General features: G+C 56.8%; 8 non-coding genes across 8 annotated transcripts; all 8 read left to right on the top strand.

The window, feature by feature from the left end:
- The first annotated feature begins 786 nt into the window (after positions 1–786).
- Positions 787–977, top strand: LOC148809277 (U2 spliceosomal RNA). Its single transcript, XR_016087626.1, has one exon. It is a non-coding gene; the product is annotated as a U2 spliceosomal RNA (small nuclear RNA).
- Positions 978–1764: 787 nt separating this feature from the next.
- On the top strand, positions 1765–1955 carry LOC148809276 (U2 spliceosomal RNA). Its single transcript, XR_016087625.1, has one exon. It is a non-coding gene; the product is annotated as a U2 spliceosomal RNA (small nuclear RNA).
- Positions 1956–2740: 785 nt separating this feature from the next.
- Positions 2741–2931, top strand: LOC148809275 (U2 spliceosomal RNA). The gene has a single exon (XR_016087624.1). It is a non-coding gene; the product is annotated as a U2 spliceosomal RNA (small nuclear RNA).
- Positions 2932–9772: 6841 nt separating this feature from the next.
- Positions 9773–9965, top strand: LOC148809274 (U2 spliceosomal RNA). The gene has a single exon (XR_016087581.1). It is a non-coding gene; the product is annotated as a U2 spliceosomal RNA (small nuclear RNA).
- Positions 9966–10750: 785 nt separating this feature from the next.
- On the top strand, positions 10751–10941 carry LOC148809273 (U2 spliceosomal RNA). The gene has a single exon (XR_016087622.1). It is a non-coding gene; the product is annotated as a U2 spliceosomal RNA (small nuclear RNA).
- A 783-nt stretch (positions 10942–11724) lies between these two features.
- Positions 11725–11915, top strand: LOC148809272 (U2 spliceosomal RNA). Its single transcript, XR_016087621.1, has one exon. It is a non-coding gene; the product is annotated as a U2 spliceosomal RNA (small nuclear RNA).
- Positions 11916–12702: 787 nt separating this feature from the next.
- LOC148809271 (U2 spliceosomal RNA) lies at positions 12703–12893 on the top strand. Its single transcript, XR_016087620.1, has one exon. It is a non-coding gene; the product is annotated as a U2 spliceosomal RNA (small nuclear RNA).
- Positions 12894–13678: 785 nt separating this feature from the next.
- LOC148809270 (U2 spliceosomal RNA) lies at positions 13679–13869 on the top strand. The gene has a single exon (XR_016087619.1). It is a non-coding gene; the product is annotated as a U2 spliceosomal RNA (small nuclear RNA).
- The last annotated feature ends 519 nt before the right edge of the window (positions 13870–14388 follow it).

Raw genomic sequence — 14388 nt, 5'->3', positions numbered from 1 at the left:
CTCTCAGCGGTGAAAAGACAGACGTAGCTAGCAAGCAAGCGAGGTGGACCGGAGCTCCTTCCTCTCCGGTCTCGTCTCTCGTCCATCTGTGTGTCTCTGTGTCTCTCTCTCTCCCCCTCCCCGTTCCCGTGCTCCCTCCGTGCACTTTCCCGCGCCTCGACTCTCTCGGCAAGCAGGCCGGCCCCCTTTTCGGCTCCCGTGCGTTTTCCCTCCAAAAAACTTAGTTTTTTCCTCCTTTTTCCAGGGAGGCAGGCGTGGCTTGTGTGTGTGTGTGTGTGTGTGTGTGTGTGTGTGTGTGTGTGTGTGTGTGTGTGTCCCCGTCCTTGCAGGCGGGCCCCTTTCGACAGCCGGCCGTTTTCCCTCCAAAAAACTTAGTATATACACCTTTTCTTTCTTTTTTTCGGCAGGCAGGCAGGTGTGTGTGTGTCCCCGTCCCTCCCGAGAGAGCGCTGCCCCTTGCCTCTGCCCGCAGGTGCCGACGGTCCGCTTTCGCTTGCAGCTCACTCGGCACGGCTGCTGCTGGTGGGAGGGGCCTAAGCTAAGGAGGCCGGCCGGCTGGCGCCCCCCGCGGCTGCGGTCGTTGTCGGGCCGTTGACAGGAGATCAAAGAGCAGGGCCCCCGCCCGGGACTGGCGGGCAGGCAGGCGAGCAAGCAGGCAGGCAAGAGAGGGGGAGAGCGGAGTCCGGGCGGCCGGCAGCCGCGTGCGGACCGGGCTCCAGAGGCGTCGGCCTGCGCCGCTGCGCGCCAGCCGGACGCCCGCGCGCCCGCCCAAGGCCGGCGTCGGGCATCGCTTCTCGGCCTTTTGGCTAAGATCAAGTGTAGTATCTGTTCTTATCAGTTTAATATCTGATACGTCCCCCATCGGGGGACCACATATTAAACGGATTTTTGGAACAGGGAGCTGGATCAGGAGCTTGCTCCGTCCTCTCCACGCATCGGCCCGGTATTGCAGCGCCTCCGGGAACGGTGCACTACCTTCTCTCAGCGGTGAAAAGACAGACGTAGCTAGCAAGCAAGCGAGGTGGACCGGAGCTCCTTCCTCTCCGGTCTCGTCTCTCGTCCATCTGTGTGTCTCTGTGTCTCTCTCTCTCCCCCTCCCCGTTCCCGTGCTCCCTCCGTGCACTTTCCCGCGCCTCGACTCTCTCGGCAAGCAGGCCGGCCCCCTTTTCGGCTCCCGTGCGTTTTCCCTCCAAAAAACTTAGTTTTTTCCTCCTTTTTCCAGGGAGGCAGGCGTGGCTTGTGTGTGTGTGTGTGTGTGTGTGTGTGTGTGTGTGTGTGTGTGTGTGTGTGTGTCCCCGTCCTTGCAGGCGGGCCCCTTTCGACAGCCGGCCGTTTTCCCTCCAAAAAACTTAGTATATACACCTTTTCTTTCTTTTTTTCGGCAGGCAGGCAGGTGTGTGTGTGTCCCCGTCCCTCCCGAGAGAGCGCTGCCCCTTGCCTCTGCCCGCAGGTGCCGACGGTCCGCTTTCGCTTGCAGCTCACTCGGCACGGCTGCTGCTGGTGGGAGGGGCCTAAGCTAAGGAGGCCGGCCGGCTGGCGCCCCCCGCGGCTGCGGTCGTTGTCGGGCCGTTGACAGGAGATCAAAGAGCAGGGCCCCCGCCCGGGACTGGCGGGCAGGCAGGCGAGCAAGCAGGCAGGCAAGAGAGGGGGAGAGCGGAGTCCGGGCGGCCGGCAGCCGCGTGCGGACCGGGCTCCAGAGGCGTCGGCCTGCGCCGCTGCGCGCCAGCCGGACGCCCGCGCGCCCGCCCAAGGCCGGCGTCGGGCATCGCTTCTCGGCCTTTTGGCTAAGATCAAGTGTAGTATCTGTTCTTATCAGTTTAATATCTGATACGTCCCCCATCGGGGGACCACATATTAAACGGATTTTTGGAACAGGGAGCTGGATCAGGAGCTTGCTCCGTCCTCTCCACGCATCGGCCCGGTATTGCAGCGCCTCCGGGAACGGTGCACTACCTTCTCTCAGCGGTGAAAAGACAGACGTAGCTAGCAAGCAAGCGAGGTGGACCGGAGCTCCTTCCTCTCCGGTCTCGTCTCTCGTCCATCTGTGTGTCTCTGTGTCTCTCTCTCTCCCCCTCCCCGTTCCCGTGCTCCCTCCGTGCACTTTCCCGCGCCTCGACTCTCTCGGCAAGCAGGCCGGCCCCCTTTTCGGCTCCCGTGCGTTTTCCCTCCAAAAAACTTAGTTTTTTCCTCCTTTTTCCAGGGAGGCAGGCGTGGCTTGTGTGTGTGTGTGTGTGTGTGTGTGTGTGTGTGTGTGTGTGTGTGTGTGTGTCCCCGTCCTTGCAGGCGGGCCCCTTTCGACAGCCGGCCGTTTTCCCTCCAAAAAACTTAGTATATACACCTTTTCTTTCTTTTTTTCGGCAGGCAGGCAGGTGTGTGTGTGTCCCCGTCCCTCCCGAGAGAGCGCTGCCCCTTGCCTCTGCCCGCAGGTGCCGACGGTCCGCTTTCGCTTGCAGCTCACTCGGCACGGCTGCTGCTGGTGGGAGGGGCCTAAGCTAAGGAGGCCGGCCGGCTGGCGCCCCCCGCGGCTGCGGTCGTTGTCGGGCCGTTGACAGGAGATCAAAGAGCAGGGCCCCCGCCCGGGACTGGCGGGCAGGCAGGCGAGCAAGCAGGCAGGCAAGAGAGGGGGAGAGCGGAGTCCGGGCGGCCGGCAGCCGCGTGCGGACCGGGCTCCAGAGGCGTCGGCCTGCGCCGCTGCGCGCCAGCCGGACGCCCGCGCGCCCGCCCAAGGCCGGCGTCGGGCATCGCTTCTCGGCCTTTTGGCTAAGATCAAGTGTAGTATCTGTTCTTATCAGTTTAATATCTGATACGTCCCCCATCGGGGGACCACATATTAAACGGATTTTTGGAACAGGGAGCTGGATCAGGAGCTTGCTCCGTCCTCTCCACGCATCGGCCCGGTATTGCAGCGCCTCCGGGAACGGTGCACTACCTTCTCTCAGCGGTGAAAAGACAGACGTAGCTAGCAAGCAAGCGAGGTGGACCGGAGCTCCTTCCTCTCCGGTCTCGTCTCTCGTCCATCTGTGTGTCTCTGTGTCTCTCTCTCTCCCCCTCCCCGTTCCCGTGCTCCCTCCGTGCACTTTCCCGCGCCTCGACTCTCTCGGCAAGCAGGCCGGCCCCCTTTTCGGCTCCCGTGCGTTTTCCCTCCAAAAAACTTAGTTTTTTCCTCCTTTTTCCAGGGAGGCAGGCGTGGCTTGTGTGTGTGTGTGTGTGTGTGTGTGTGTGTGTGTGTGTGTGTGTGTGTGTCCCCGTCCTTGCAGGCGGGCCCCTTTCGACAGCCGGCCGTTTTCCCTCCAAAAAACTTAGTATATACACCTTTTCTTTCTTTTTTTCGGCAGGCAGGCAGGTGTGTGTGTGTCCCCGTCCCTCCCGAGAGAGCGCTGCCCCTTGCCTCTGCCCGCAGGTGCCGACGGTCCGCTTTCGCTTGCAGCTCACTCGGCACGGCTGCTGCTGGTGGGAGGGGCCTAAGCTAAGGAGGCCGGCCGGCTGGCGCCCCCCGCGGCTGCGGTCGTTGTCGGGCCGTTGACAGGAGATCAAAGAGCAGGGCCCCCGCCCGGGACTGGCGGGCAGGCAGGCGAGCAAGCAGGCAGGCAAGAGAGGGGGAGAGCGGAGTCCGGGCGGCCGGCAGCCGCGTGCGGACCGGGCTCCAGAGGCGTCGGCCTGCGCCGCTGCGCGCCAGCCGGACGCCCGCGCGCCCGCCCAAGGCCGGCGTCGGGCATCGCTTCTCGGCCTTTTGGCGAAGATCAAGTGTGTGGCCTGTCCGCAGCTTGCATCTTGGCCAGAAGAAAGAGGAAGAGACGGATCGCTTTTTTTCGAGGAGACTCGAAGCTTTTTTTGCGTGGCGGTTTTTTTTCCGGCCATTTTTTTGAGACGATGGAAGGAGGAGCCTTTTCGAGAGAAGGGAGAGTGCGGCATGCCGTTCGGTTTGTGCAGCGAGACGACGGGGAGAAGACGGATTTTGTTTCGAGGGACAAGTTCGAGGACGAGGTGATCGGCGCTGCCTTGCGCTTGGAGCCCGAGGACGTTTTCTGCCTGCAAGACTTCCCGGGTAAGCGATGTTTTGACCTTTCGCTCATCTCAGAGGATCTTGTCAGGAATGTTTGGGCGGTGGTGAACAGAAGGAGGGAGGAAAAGCCCTTTGTCGACTACTATGTGGAGCCTTTGTTTGCCAGGGAGCTAAGAACTTTGACAGTGACGATGTTTAACCCCTATGTGCCAGAAGAGGACATAGTTTGTTTCTTGAAGCGCTTCGTGGACATTCAGGGCATAGGGGTGAAGCTCATAGACAGGAAGAATTATTGGACAGGGCGGAGGCGTTACAGAGTGCGCTTCAGAGCAGATGGGTCGTCTCCGGACGGCCTTTTGCACCCGCCGGCGTCGTTTGAGATAGGCTCCAACAGGGGGTACTTATTTTATTATGGACAGCCCTCGGTCTGCAGGAGATGCAGAAAGGAGGGACACCATGTAGTGGATTGCAGGGAGCGAATTTGCAGACGATGTGAGGGGGTTGGTCACTTATCTTCCGAATGCAAGGAAGAAAGAAGATGTAATTTGTGCGGCGGTGCAGGGCATGTGTTTAAAGACTGTGCGTTGCGGAAGAGGACTTTTTCAGAAGTTGTTAGTGGTGCTGCAGGTGTGAGACCAGGTGCTGCGAATGAGGAGGAGAGACGAAGGAAGGTGGATGAAGTTTCGGAAGGTGCGGGCCGTGTCAGTGGTGAGGAGGCTGAAAATAGGGAGCCTGGTAAAGAGGGAAGCCGAAGGTTTTCAAAAGACGGAGGCTTCTTAATGGAAGGCCAGGAAGGAGAGGAGACCGGAGAAGTGGTGGGAGAAGCAGAGGCAGGGGCGGAGTCAAATTTGCATATGCAAATCGAGCCAGCAGATGGAAATTTTTCGGAGACTGACGGCTTTTCAGAGGTTTCAGAGACGCCAGGACTAGACCTTTTGAAGGCGGCAGTGATAGAAGTCGGACAGGAGGTGCACTGTGCCCCGGGCGTGAGTTGGGATGAGAGGATGGAGGAAGGGGGAGAAGAAGGGCCGTCAGTGTCGAAGAAATCCATAAAGAGGAAGGCGCAAGGGTCGGATGCTCTAGTGGCCAAGAAAGCTGATAGAGGTGTTGAGGATCTGACACTGAGTGAAACATCTGTCTCAGAGGCCCTGGTGGCAGCTTACACACCTGAGGAGGGTGAAGTCCGTGATGAGGGGCCTGTCCTGCCCCAATCCGGAGAATGCTCAGTGTCATCCGATGTTTCTTGCATACCTGGGACGGATGAGGGCGTCCAGGCTGAGCAGAAGCTGGGGAGCGAGGAAGGCCTTTGGCTGGACTCGGACCTCCCCAGGGACTTCATTGACCTCTGCAAATGGCATGAGAAGAACAGAGAGGTCAATTGGCCAGCCGGGTTTGAAGAGCAGGATCTGCAGAAGAAAGGAATTAAGTACAAGTGTGAGTGCGTTGGCAAAGAAGTGAGGCGCATTCAAGTATATGGAAGAAACCACTCAGAGATAATCGCGAAAAAATATCTTTTCTCTGATCTTGTGAAGCAGTGGAGGAACAGTGCTGGGAAGGCAAAGGAAGCCTTTGCTGCGGGGGTTTATAGGAAGGATGGCCGGTATGTGAAAAAGTTGGATGCCTCGTCTTTTTTTTTAAAGAAGTGTGAATGGCAGAACGGGACTGTGAGGTTCCCGAGCAGGGCGGGTGGACTTAAAAACATACCCAAAAGATTTCCGGGAGTGAAGCTCGAGAACGATGGATCGGCTAGGAGAATCACAAGATTGGCTGTGAGTGGCTGTCAGGAAGCGGATGTGCGGGACGCTTATATAGCGGCGATGGCTATCATCGATAGGTGGGAAGAAAAACTGTGAAGTGACTATTCATGGCCATTAAGGTTCTCACTTTAAATACCAGGGGACTGAGGAACAAAGTGAAAAGGACTGCAGTTTTCCAGTCTTTGAGGCTTTTTAATTTTGATGTCTGTCTTTTACAGGAGGTTCATTTGAAGGATAATAGGGATGTGGTGGGTTTTGCGCGTGAGTGGGATAGAGGGGATTCTAGGTGGAGTGTGGGCGGGGTTCACTCGTCGGGTGTGGGTGTGTTGATTGGGAATCGGGATGTTTTAGTCGAAGGGAGTGCTGTAGTGGTGCCGGGCAGAGCTTTGAGTGTTGATTTGAGTGTTGGTGAGTGTCGTTTTAGAGTCGTGTGTGTCTATGCTCCGGCTGTAGGGTCCATGAGGGCAGATTTTTTTAAAGAGCTGTTCCCTTTGTGCGCCACAAATAGGCTTCTGGTCGTCGGTGGTGATTTTAATGTCGACCTCGTTAATAAGGAAGAGGCGGGGGCAAAGCAGCTGCGCACACTGCTGACGCGCTTCAATTTAGTTGATAGTGCAGTGCGTTTTCAAGGAAAAGGGGTGGTGCCTACCTGGAGGAACGCGTCAGGTGTGGCAAAACGTCTTGATTATGTTTTTGTATCTAGGGAGGTGGCAGTTGGAGGAATCACCACTCGCCCGGCCTGGCTTTCGGATCACGATATTGTAGAAGTGGATTTGAGCCTGGCAGGCGGAATGTATGGGAAGGGTGTGTGGAGAATGAATGTTGCGGTTTTGGGAGAGAGAGAGTATGTGGATCGTATGAGTCTGAATTTGAACAGGTGGTGGGCAGGAAGGCAACAGCGTGTCTCTGTGTTGGACTGGTGGGAGCAGACTAAGAAGAAAGTTAAAAGTGAAACGAGGTTCTATTGTCTGGAACGTCAGAAAAAAGTAAGGAAAGAGGGGAGGCTGCTCCAGGAAGGGCTGAATAAGCTTTATGCTCTTCTTAATGATGGGGTGTCAGTGGACATGACTGAGGTGGCAGCTTCTAAGAGGCAGTTAAGGGCGTATCACGAGGAGAGGGCAAAGAGTTTCATTTTTAAGACCCGGGTAGACTCATCCCTGCAGCAAGGGACCTGCGTCTCTTATCTTTTTAGACAGGTGAGAAAGCAGCAGGCTAAAAGACGGCTGGATGGGGTTCGAGTGGGTGAGAGCACGATAGTGGCAGGCATAGACGGTATGTTGGAGGCAGTGTTTGACTATTATCAGTGTCTCTTTTCTGAAAAAGAGATGGGAAGAGAGATAGATCTCACCTCTCTGGATTGTATTGTTTCACAGCTGCCGGAGGAGAGTAGGGCCCTCTTAGAAAGCCCTTTCACATTAGAGGAGCTTAGGTTGGCCTTAGCTGACACAAAAGATGGGAAAGTGCCTGGAATTGATGGTCTGCCATCAGAATTTTATAGGACTTTCTGGGGTATATTGGGGCCGATCTTGCTCGAGGTAATGAGGGAGGTTTTTTGCATGGGCGTCCTGGGAAGATCGATGAGTGAAGGGGTTTTGACTCTGTTGTATAAAAAAGGCCAACCGACAGAGCTTGCGAATTGGAGGCCTTTAACAATGCTCTGCTCGGACTATAAACTTTTCGCAAAGGTGTTAGTTAATAGGATGAAAGGAGTGTTGGACAAAGTGATTGGGAAAGATCAGACGTGTGGGGTCCAGGGAAGGAAAATTACCTGGTCATTGCAGCTGGTTAGGGACACAATAGCGTGGTCTGAGCAGAGGAACATCCCCCTTGCACTGGTGAGCCTGGATTTGGAGAAGGCCTTTGATAGAGTGTCGCATCAGTTCTTGTGGGCTGTGATGGAAAGGATGGGTTTCGGCGTGCTTTTTATTGGGTGGCTAAAGACCTTGTATAAGCAAGTAGGGAGTAGGGTGGTGGTGAATGGATTCCTGGGGAAACTGGTAGAACAGAAGGTGGGCGTGAGACAAGGATGCCCGTTGTCGCCGCTATTATTTGTGCTGTACTTGGAACCCTTTGTGAGGATGGTTAACGCGAGCCCGCGTGTGGAAGGCATAATGTTGCCTGGGAGTGGCGGGGGGCGAGTGAAGATGACTTTGTACGCTGATGACATCACTTTGATGGTAGGGTCGAAGGAAAGTCTGCAGGAGGCTCTGGGGCTTTTTGATGGCTTTGCCCGGATGTCTGGAGCAAAGTTAAATAGACAAAAAAGCAAAATCAAATATTTCGGGTGTTGGAGGGGCGAAAAAGGGAGTCTCTGCGGCCTGAATTGCTGCAGAGGTCCTCTGAAAGTTTTGGGGGTTTCTTTTCATGACCAAAGTACTATTCATAGCAGCTGGCAAGAGGCTTTGGAGGTAGTCAGGAAAAGACTACTCCGATGGGGCGACAGGAGGCTTACTTATATCGAGAAGGTAATTGTATTAAAAACAGACGTGTTGCCTGCCCTCACGTATTTAGCAAATGTGTATCCTATGCCGGCTAGGTATAATAGGTATCTGGTCAGAGAAGTTTTTCGTTTTGTGTGGAACAAAAAATACGAATATGTAAGACGGGTTGATATGTATAGACCCATAGAAAAGGGGGGCAGATCAGTACCAAACATGCCGATTAAGCTGAACTGTTTGTTTGTGTCTGGTTTGTGTGCTGCTTTGAAACAGCCTGTGTCACATGATTACCAGTACTTTGTGAGATTTTGGTTATCGAACAGCATGCGCAGACTCACCAGCTGGAAGAACGACGTCCCCCACGGAGAAGATCTACCCTGGCATTACAGGCATGCAGTGTCCTGGATAAGGAAGCATCTGGAGTCGGTGGATGAGTCGGAGCTGCTGGACCACAGGGCACTGTATTGCGCTATAATAGAAAGAGCAGAAGCCAGGGTTGTGGGGGGCGTCGCTGACGAGATCTGGGGAAGAGTGCAGCCTAAGGGTTTGCGTCTGGACTGTCTGGACCTTAATTGGTTAACGGTGTGGAAGAGGCTCCCTGTAAGAACTGTGCTATATAAGCATAAGTTGACCAAGCAGGTTGGGTGCCCCCGAACGGGTTGTCATTTCGAGGAGAGCATCGAGCATGTTTTTTGGTCGTGCAATTTTGCTCAAAAAGTGTGGGAAAAGAGTAACGCTCTTTTGGGAGCCATAGATTGCACTTTTGCATTGAACCTTGCGACAATAATGTTTGGTGTGAGGGGGGGGGGGAGAACGAAAGGAACGGTTTTTTTGTTATGGTTTTTGATAAGTTTTGTGAAAATTGAACTGTGGGCCGCAAGAAATTTACTGGTGAAGAAGGGAGTGACATGTGATGTGGGGGGGGTGTGGAATAAAGTCCTATGGGATGTCAGATGTATGGTGGCCACAGATAAAAGGAAGTGGAGTTTCCACGCTGTTAAGGAAAAGTGGAAGGTATTGGCTGATGTCTGACTACTGCTGTTTTGTTTTTTTTGTTGTTTCATGATTTGATAGGCTTCTCGCGGGGTTTTGTTTTTGTTATTCGTGTTTCTGTATGTTTGATTTTGCTGATTGACAAGGTTTCTGTGGACTTTTTTGATGTTGGACAATTAGCCTTGTCAGGTTCTTTCTTTGGGCTTCCTGGGAGGACTTGGTCGGCCACGGAAGGGTCGACGCAGCGGAAGGCATCGCCTGGAAGGTGTGGCAGGACAGCGCAAGACCCATCCAATGGGTCGTTCAAAGGAGGGGTTCCGCAGCGGCGAAAGACCATCGGGAGGGGTTGTTTTTCATTGGGGTGTTTTCTGGTGTGCAGTGTATGTATTGAAGGTTTTTTTTTTGTGTTTGTATTTTTCGTCTTTTCTGAGGATGCGGGAGTAATTTGAGGATTGGGGAGGGACTGGTTTTTGCATAAGGGGCGGGATTATGATAATGAATGGTTTCTGTTAGTTTGACATGTTTTGTGACTTTTTGGTTTTGGATTTTGTTTTTCGGATGTCCATGTGTTTTTTGGTTTGTTGTATTTTGTATTTTTGTAATAAAAAACAAAAAAAAAAATCTGTTCTTATCAGTTTAATATCTGATACGTCCCCCATCGGGGGACCACATATTAAACGGATTTTTGGAACAGGGAGCTGGATCAGGAGCTTGCTCCGTCCTCTCCACGCATCGGCCCGGTATTGCAGCGCCTCCGGGAACGGTGCACTACCTTCTCTCAGCGGTGAAAAGACAGACGTAGCTAGCAAGCAAGCGAGGTGGACCGGAGCTCCTTCCTCTCCGGTCTCGTCTCTCGTCCATCTGTGTGTCTCTGTGTCTCTCTCTCTCCCCCTCCCCGTTCCCGTGCTCCCTCCGTGCACTTTCCCGCGCCTCGACTCTCTCGGCAAGCAGGCCGGCCCCCTTTTCGGCTCCCGTGCGTTTTCCCTCCAAAAAACTTAGTTTTTTCCTCCTTTTTCCAGGGAGGCAGGCGTGGCTTGTGTGTGTGTGTGTGTGTGTGTGTGTGTGTGTGTGTGTGTGTGTGTGTGTGTCCCCGTCCTTGCAGGCGGGCCCCTTTCGACAGCCGGCCGTTTTCCCTCCAAAAAACTTAGTATATACACCTTTTCTTTCTTTTTTTCGGCAGGCAGGCAGGTGTGTGTGTGTCCCCGTCCCTCCCGAGAGAGCGCTGCCCCTTGCCTCTGCCCGCAGGTGCCGACGGTCCGCTTTCGCTTGCAGCTCACTCGGCACGGCTGCTGCTGGTGGGAGGGGCCTAAGCTAAGGAGGCCGGCCGGCTGGCGCCCCCCGCGGCTGCGGTCGTTGTCGGGCCGTTGACAGGAGATCAAAGAGCAGGGCCCCCGCCCGGGACTGGCGGGCAGGCAGGCGAGCAAGCAGGCAGGCAAGAGAGGGGGAGAGCGGAGTCCGGGCGGCCGGCAGCCGCGTGCGGACCGGGCTCCAGAGGCGTCGGCCTGCGCCGCTGCGCGCCAGCCGGACGCCCGCGCGCCCGCCCAAGGCCGGCGTCGGGCATCGCTTCTCGGCCTTTTGGCTAAGATCAAGTGTAGTATCTGTTCTTATCAGTTTAATATCTGATACGTCCCCCATCGGGGGACCACATATTAAACGGATTTTTGGAACAGGGAGCTGGATCAGGAGCTTGCTCCGTCCTCTCCACGCATCGGCCCGGTATTGCAGCGCCTCCGGGAACGGTGCACTACCTTCTCTCAGCGGTGAAAAGACAGACGTAGCTAGCAAGCAAGCGAGGTGGACCGGAGCTCCTTCCTCTCCGGTCTCGTCTCTCGTCCATCTGTGTGTCTCTGTGTCTCTCTCTCTCCCCCTCCCCGTTCCCGTGCTCCCTCCGTGCACTTTCCCGCGCCTCGACTCTCTCGGCAAGCAGGCCGGCCCCCTTTTCGGCTCCCGTGCGTTTTCCCTCCAAAAAACTTAGTTTTTTCCTCCTTTTTCCAGGGAGGCAGGCGTGGCTTGTGTGTGTGTGTGTGTGTGTGTGTGTGTGTGTGTGTGTGTGTGTGTGTGTCCCCGTCCTTGCAGGCGGGCCCCTTTCGACAGCCGGCCGTTTTCCCTCCAAAAAACTTAGTATATACACCTTTTCTTTCTTTTTTTCGGCAGGCAGGCAGGTGTGTGTGTGTCCCCGTCCCTCCCGAGAGAGCGCTGCCCCTTGCCTCTGCCCGCAGGTGCCGACGGTCCGCTTTCGCTTGCAGCTCACTCGGCACGGCTGCTGCTGGTGGGAGGGGCCTAAGCTAAGGAGGCCGGCCGGCTGGCGCCCCCCGCGGCTGCGGTCGTTGTCGGGCCGTTGACAGGAGATCAAAGAGCAGGGCCCCCGCCCGGGACTGGCGGGCAGGCAGGCGAGCAAGCAGGCAGGCAAGAGAGGGGGAGAGCGGAGTCCGGGCGGCCGGCAGCCGCGTGCGGACCGGGCTCCAGAGGCGTCGGCCTGCGCCGCTGCGCGCCAGCCGGACGCCCGCGCGCCCGCCCAAGGCCGGCGTCGGGCATCGCTTCTCGGCCTTTTGGCTAAGATCAAGTGTAGTATCTGTTCTTATCAGTTTAATATCTGATACGTCCCCCATCGGGGGACCACATATTAAACGGATTTTTGGAACAGGGAGCTGGATCAGGAGCTTGCTCCGTCCTCTCCACGCATCGGCCCGGTATTGCAGCGCCTCCGGGAACGGTGCACTACCTTCTCTCAGCGGTGAAAAGACAGACGTAGCTAGCAAGCAAGCGAGGTGGACCGGAGCTCCTTCCTCTCCGGTCTCGTCTCTCGTCCATCTGTGTGTCTCTGTGTCTCTCTCTCTCCCCCTCCCCGTTCCCGTGCTCCCTCCGTGCACTTTCCCGCGCCTCGACTCTCTCGGCAAGCAGGCCGGCCCCCTTTTCGGCTCCCGTGCGTTTTCCCTCCAAAAAACTTAGTTTTTTCCTCCTTTTTCCAGGGAGGCAGGCGTGGCTTGTGTGTGTGTGTGTGTGTGTGTGTGTGTGTGTGTGTGTGTGTGTGTGTGTGTGTCCCCGTCCTTGCAGGCGGGCCCCTTTCGACAGCCGGCCGTTTTCCCTCCAAAAAACTTAGTATATACACCTTTTCTTTCTTTTTTTCGGCAGGCAGGCAGGTGTGTGTGTGTCCCCGTCCCTCCCGAGAGAGCGCTGCCCCTTGCCTCTGCCCGCAGGTGCCGACGGTCCGCTTTCGCTTGCAGCTCACTCGGCACGGCTGCTGCTGGTGGGAGGGGCCTAAGCTAAGGAGGCCGGCCGGCTGGCGCCCCCCGCGGCTGCGGTCGTTGTCGGGCCGTTGACAGGAGATCAAAGAGCAGGGCCCCCGCCCGGGACTGGCGGGCAGGCAGGCGAGCAAGCAGGCAGGCAAGAGAGGGGGAGAGCGGAGTCCGGGCGGCCGGCAGCCGCGTGCGGACCGGGCTCCAGAGGCGTCGGCCTGCGCCGCTGCGCGCCAGCCGGACGCCCGCGCGCCCGCCCAAGGCCGGCGTCGGGCATCGCTTCTCGGCCTTTTGGCTAAGATCAAGTGTAGTATCTGTTCTTATCAGTTTAATATCTGATACGTCCCCCATCGGGGGACCACATATTAAACGGATTTTTGGAACAGGGAGCTGGATCAGGAGCTTGCTCCGTCCTCTCCACGCATCGGCCCGGTATTGCAGCGCCTCCGGGAACGGTGCACTACCTTCTCTCAGCGGTGAAAAGACAGACGTAGCTAGCAAGCAAGCGAGGTGGACCGGAGCTCCTTCCTCTCCGGTCTCGTCTCTCGTCCATCTGTGTGTCTCTGTGTCTCTCTCTCTCCCCCTCCCCGTTCCCGTGCTCCCTCCGTGCACTTTCCCGCGCCTCGACTCTCTCGGCAAGCAGGCCGGCCCCCTTTTCGGCTCCCGTGCGTTTTCCCTCCAAAAAACTTAGTTTTTTCCTCCTTTTTCCAGGGAGGCAGGCGTGGCTTGTGTGTGTGTGTGTGTGTGTGTGTGTGTGTGTGTGTGTGTGTGTGTGTGTGTCCCCGTCCTTGCAGGCGGGCCCCTTTCGACAGCCGGCCGTTTTCCCTCCAAAAAACTTAGTATATACACCTTTTCTTTCTTTTTTTCGGCAGGCAGGCAGGTGTGTGTGTGTCCCCGTCCCTCCCGAGAGAGCGCTGCCCCTTGCCTCTGCCCGCAGGTGCCGACGGTCCGCTTTCGCTTGCAGCTCACTCGGCACGGCTGCTGCTGGTGGGAGGGGCCTAAGCTAAGGAGGCCGGCCGGCTGGCGCCCCCCGCGGCTGCGGTCGTTGTCGGGCCGTTGACAGGAGATCAAAGAGCAGGGCCCCCGCCCGGGACTGGCGGGCAGGCAGGCGAGCAAGCAGGCAGGCAAGAGAGGGGGAGAGCGGAGTCCGGGCGGCCGGCAGCCGCGTGCGGACCGGGCTCCAGAGGCGTCGGCCTGCGCCGCTGCGCGCCAGCCGGACGCCCGCGCGCCCGCCCAAGGCCGGCGTCGGGCATCGCTTCTCGGCCTTTTGGCTAAGATCAAGTGTAGTATCTGTTCTTATCAGTTTAATATCTGATACGTCCCCCATCGGGGGACCACATATTAAACGGATTTTTGGAACAGGGAGCTGGATCAGGAGCTTGCTCCGTCCTCTCCACGCATCGGCCCGGTATTGCAGCGCCTCCGGGAACGGTGCACTACCTTCTCTCAGCGGTGAAAAGACAGACGTAGCTAGCAAGCAAGCGAGGTGGACCGGAGCTCCTTCCTCTCCGGTCTCGTCTCTCGTCCATCTGTGTGTCTCTGTGTCTCTCTCTCTCCCCCTCCCCGTTCCCGTGCTCCCTCCGTGCACTTTCCCGCGCCTCGACTCTCTCGGCAAGCAGGCCGGCCCCCTTTTCGGCTCCCGTGCGTTTTCCCTCCAAAAAACTTAGTTTTTTCCTCCTTTTTCCAGGGAGGCAGGCGTGGCTTGTGTGTGTGTGTGTGTGTGTGTGTGTGTGTGTGTGTGTGTGTGTGTGTGTGTCCCCGTCCTTGCAGGCGGGCCCCTTTCGACAGCCGGCCGTTTTCCCTCCAAAAAACTTAGTATATACACCTTTTCTTTCTTTTTTTCGGCAGGCAGGCAGGTGTGTGTGTGTCCCCGTCCCTCCCGAGAGAGCGCTGCCCCTTGCCTCTGCCCGCAGGTGCCGACGGTCCGCTTTCGCTTGCAGCTCACTCGGCACGGCTGCTGC

Source organism: Atractosteus spatula, unplaced genomic scaffold (genome assembly GCF_055471065.1).
Source record: "Atractosteus spatula isolate fAtrSpa1 unplaced genomic scaffold, fAtrSpa1.hap1 Scaffold_149, whole genome shotgun sequence".
Taxonomy (NCBI): Eukaryota; Metazoa; Chordata; class Actinopteri; order Semionotiformes; family Lepisosteidae; genus Atractosteus; species Atractosteus spatula.
This window is presented reverse-complemented; position numbering and strand designations above follow the sequence as displayed.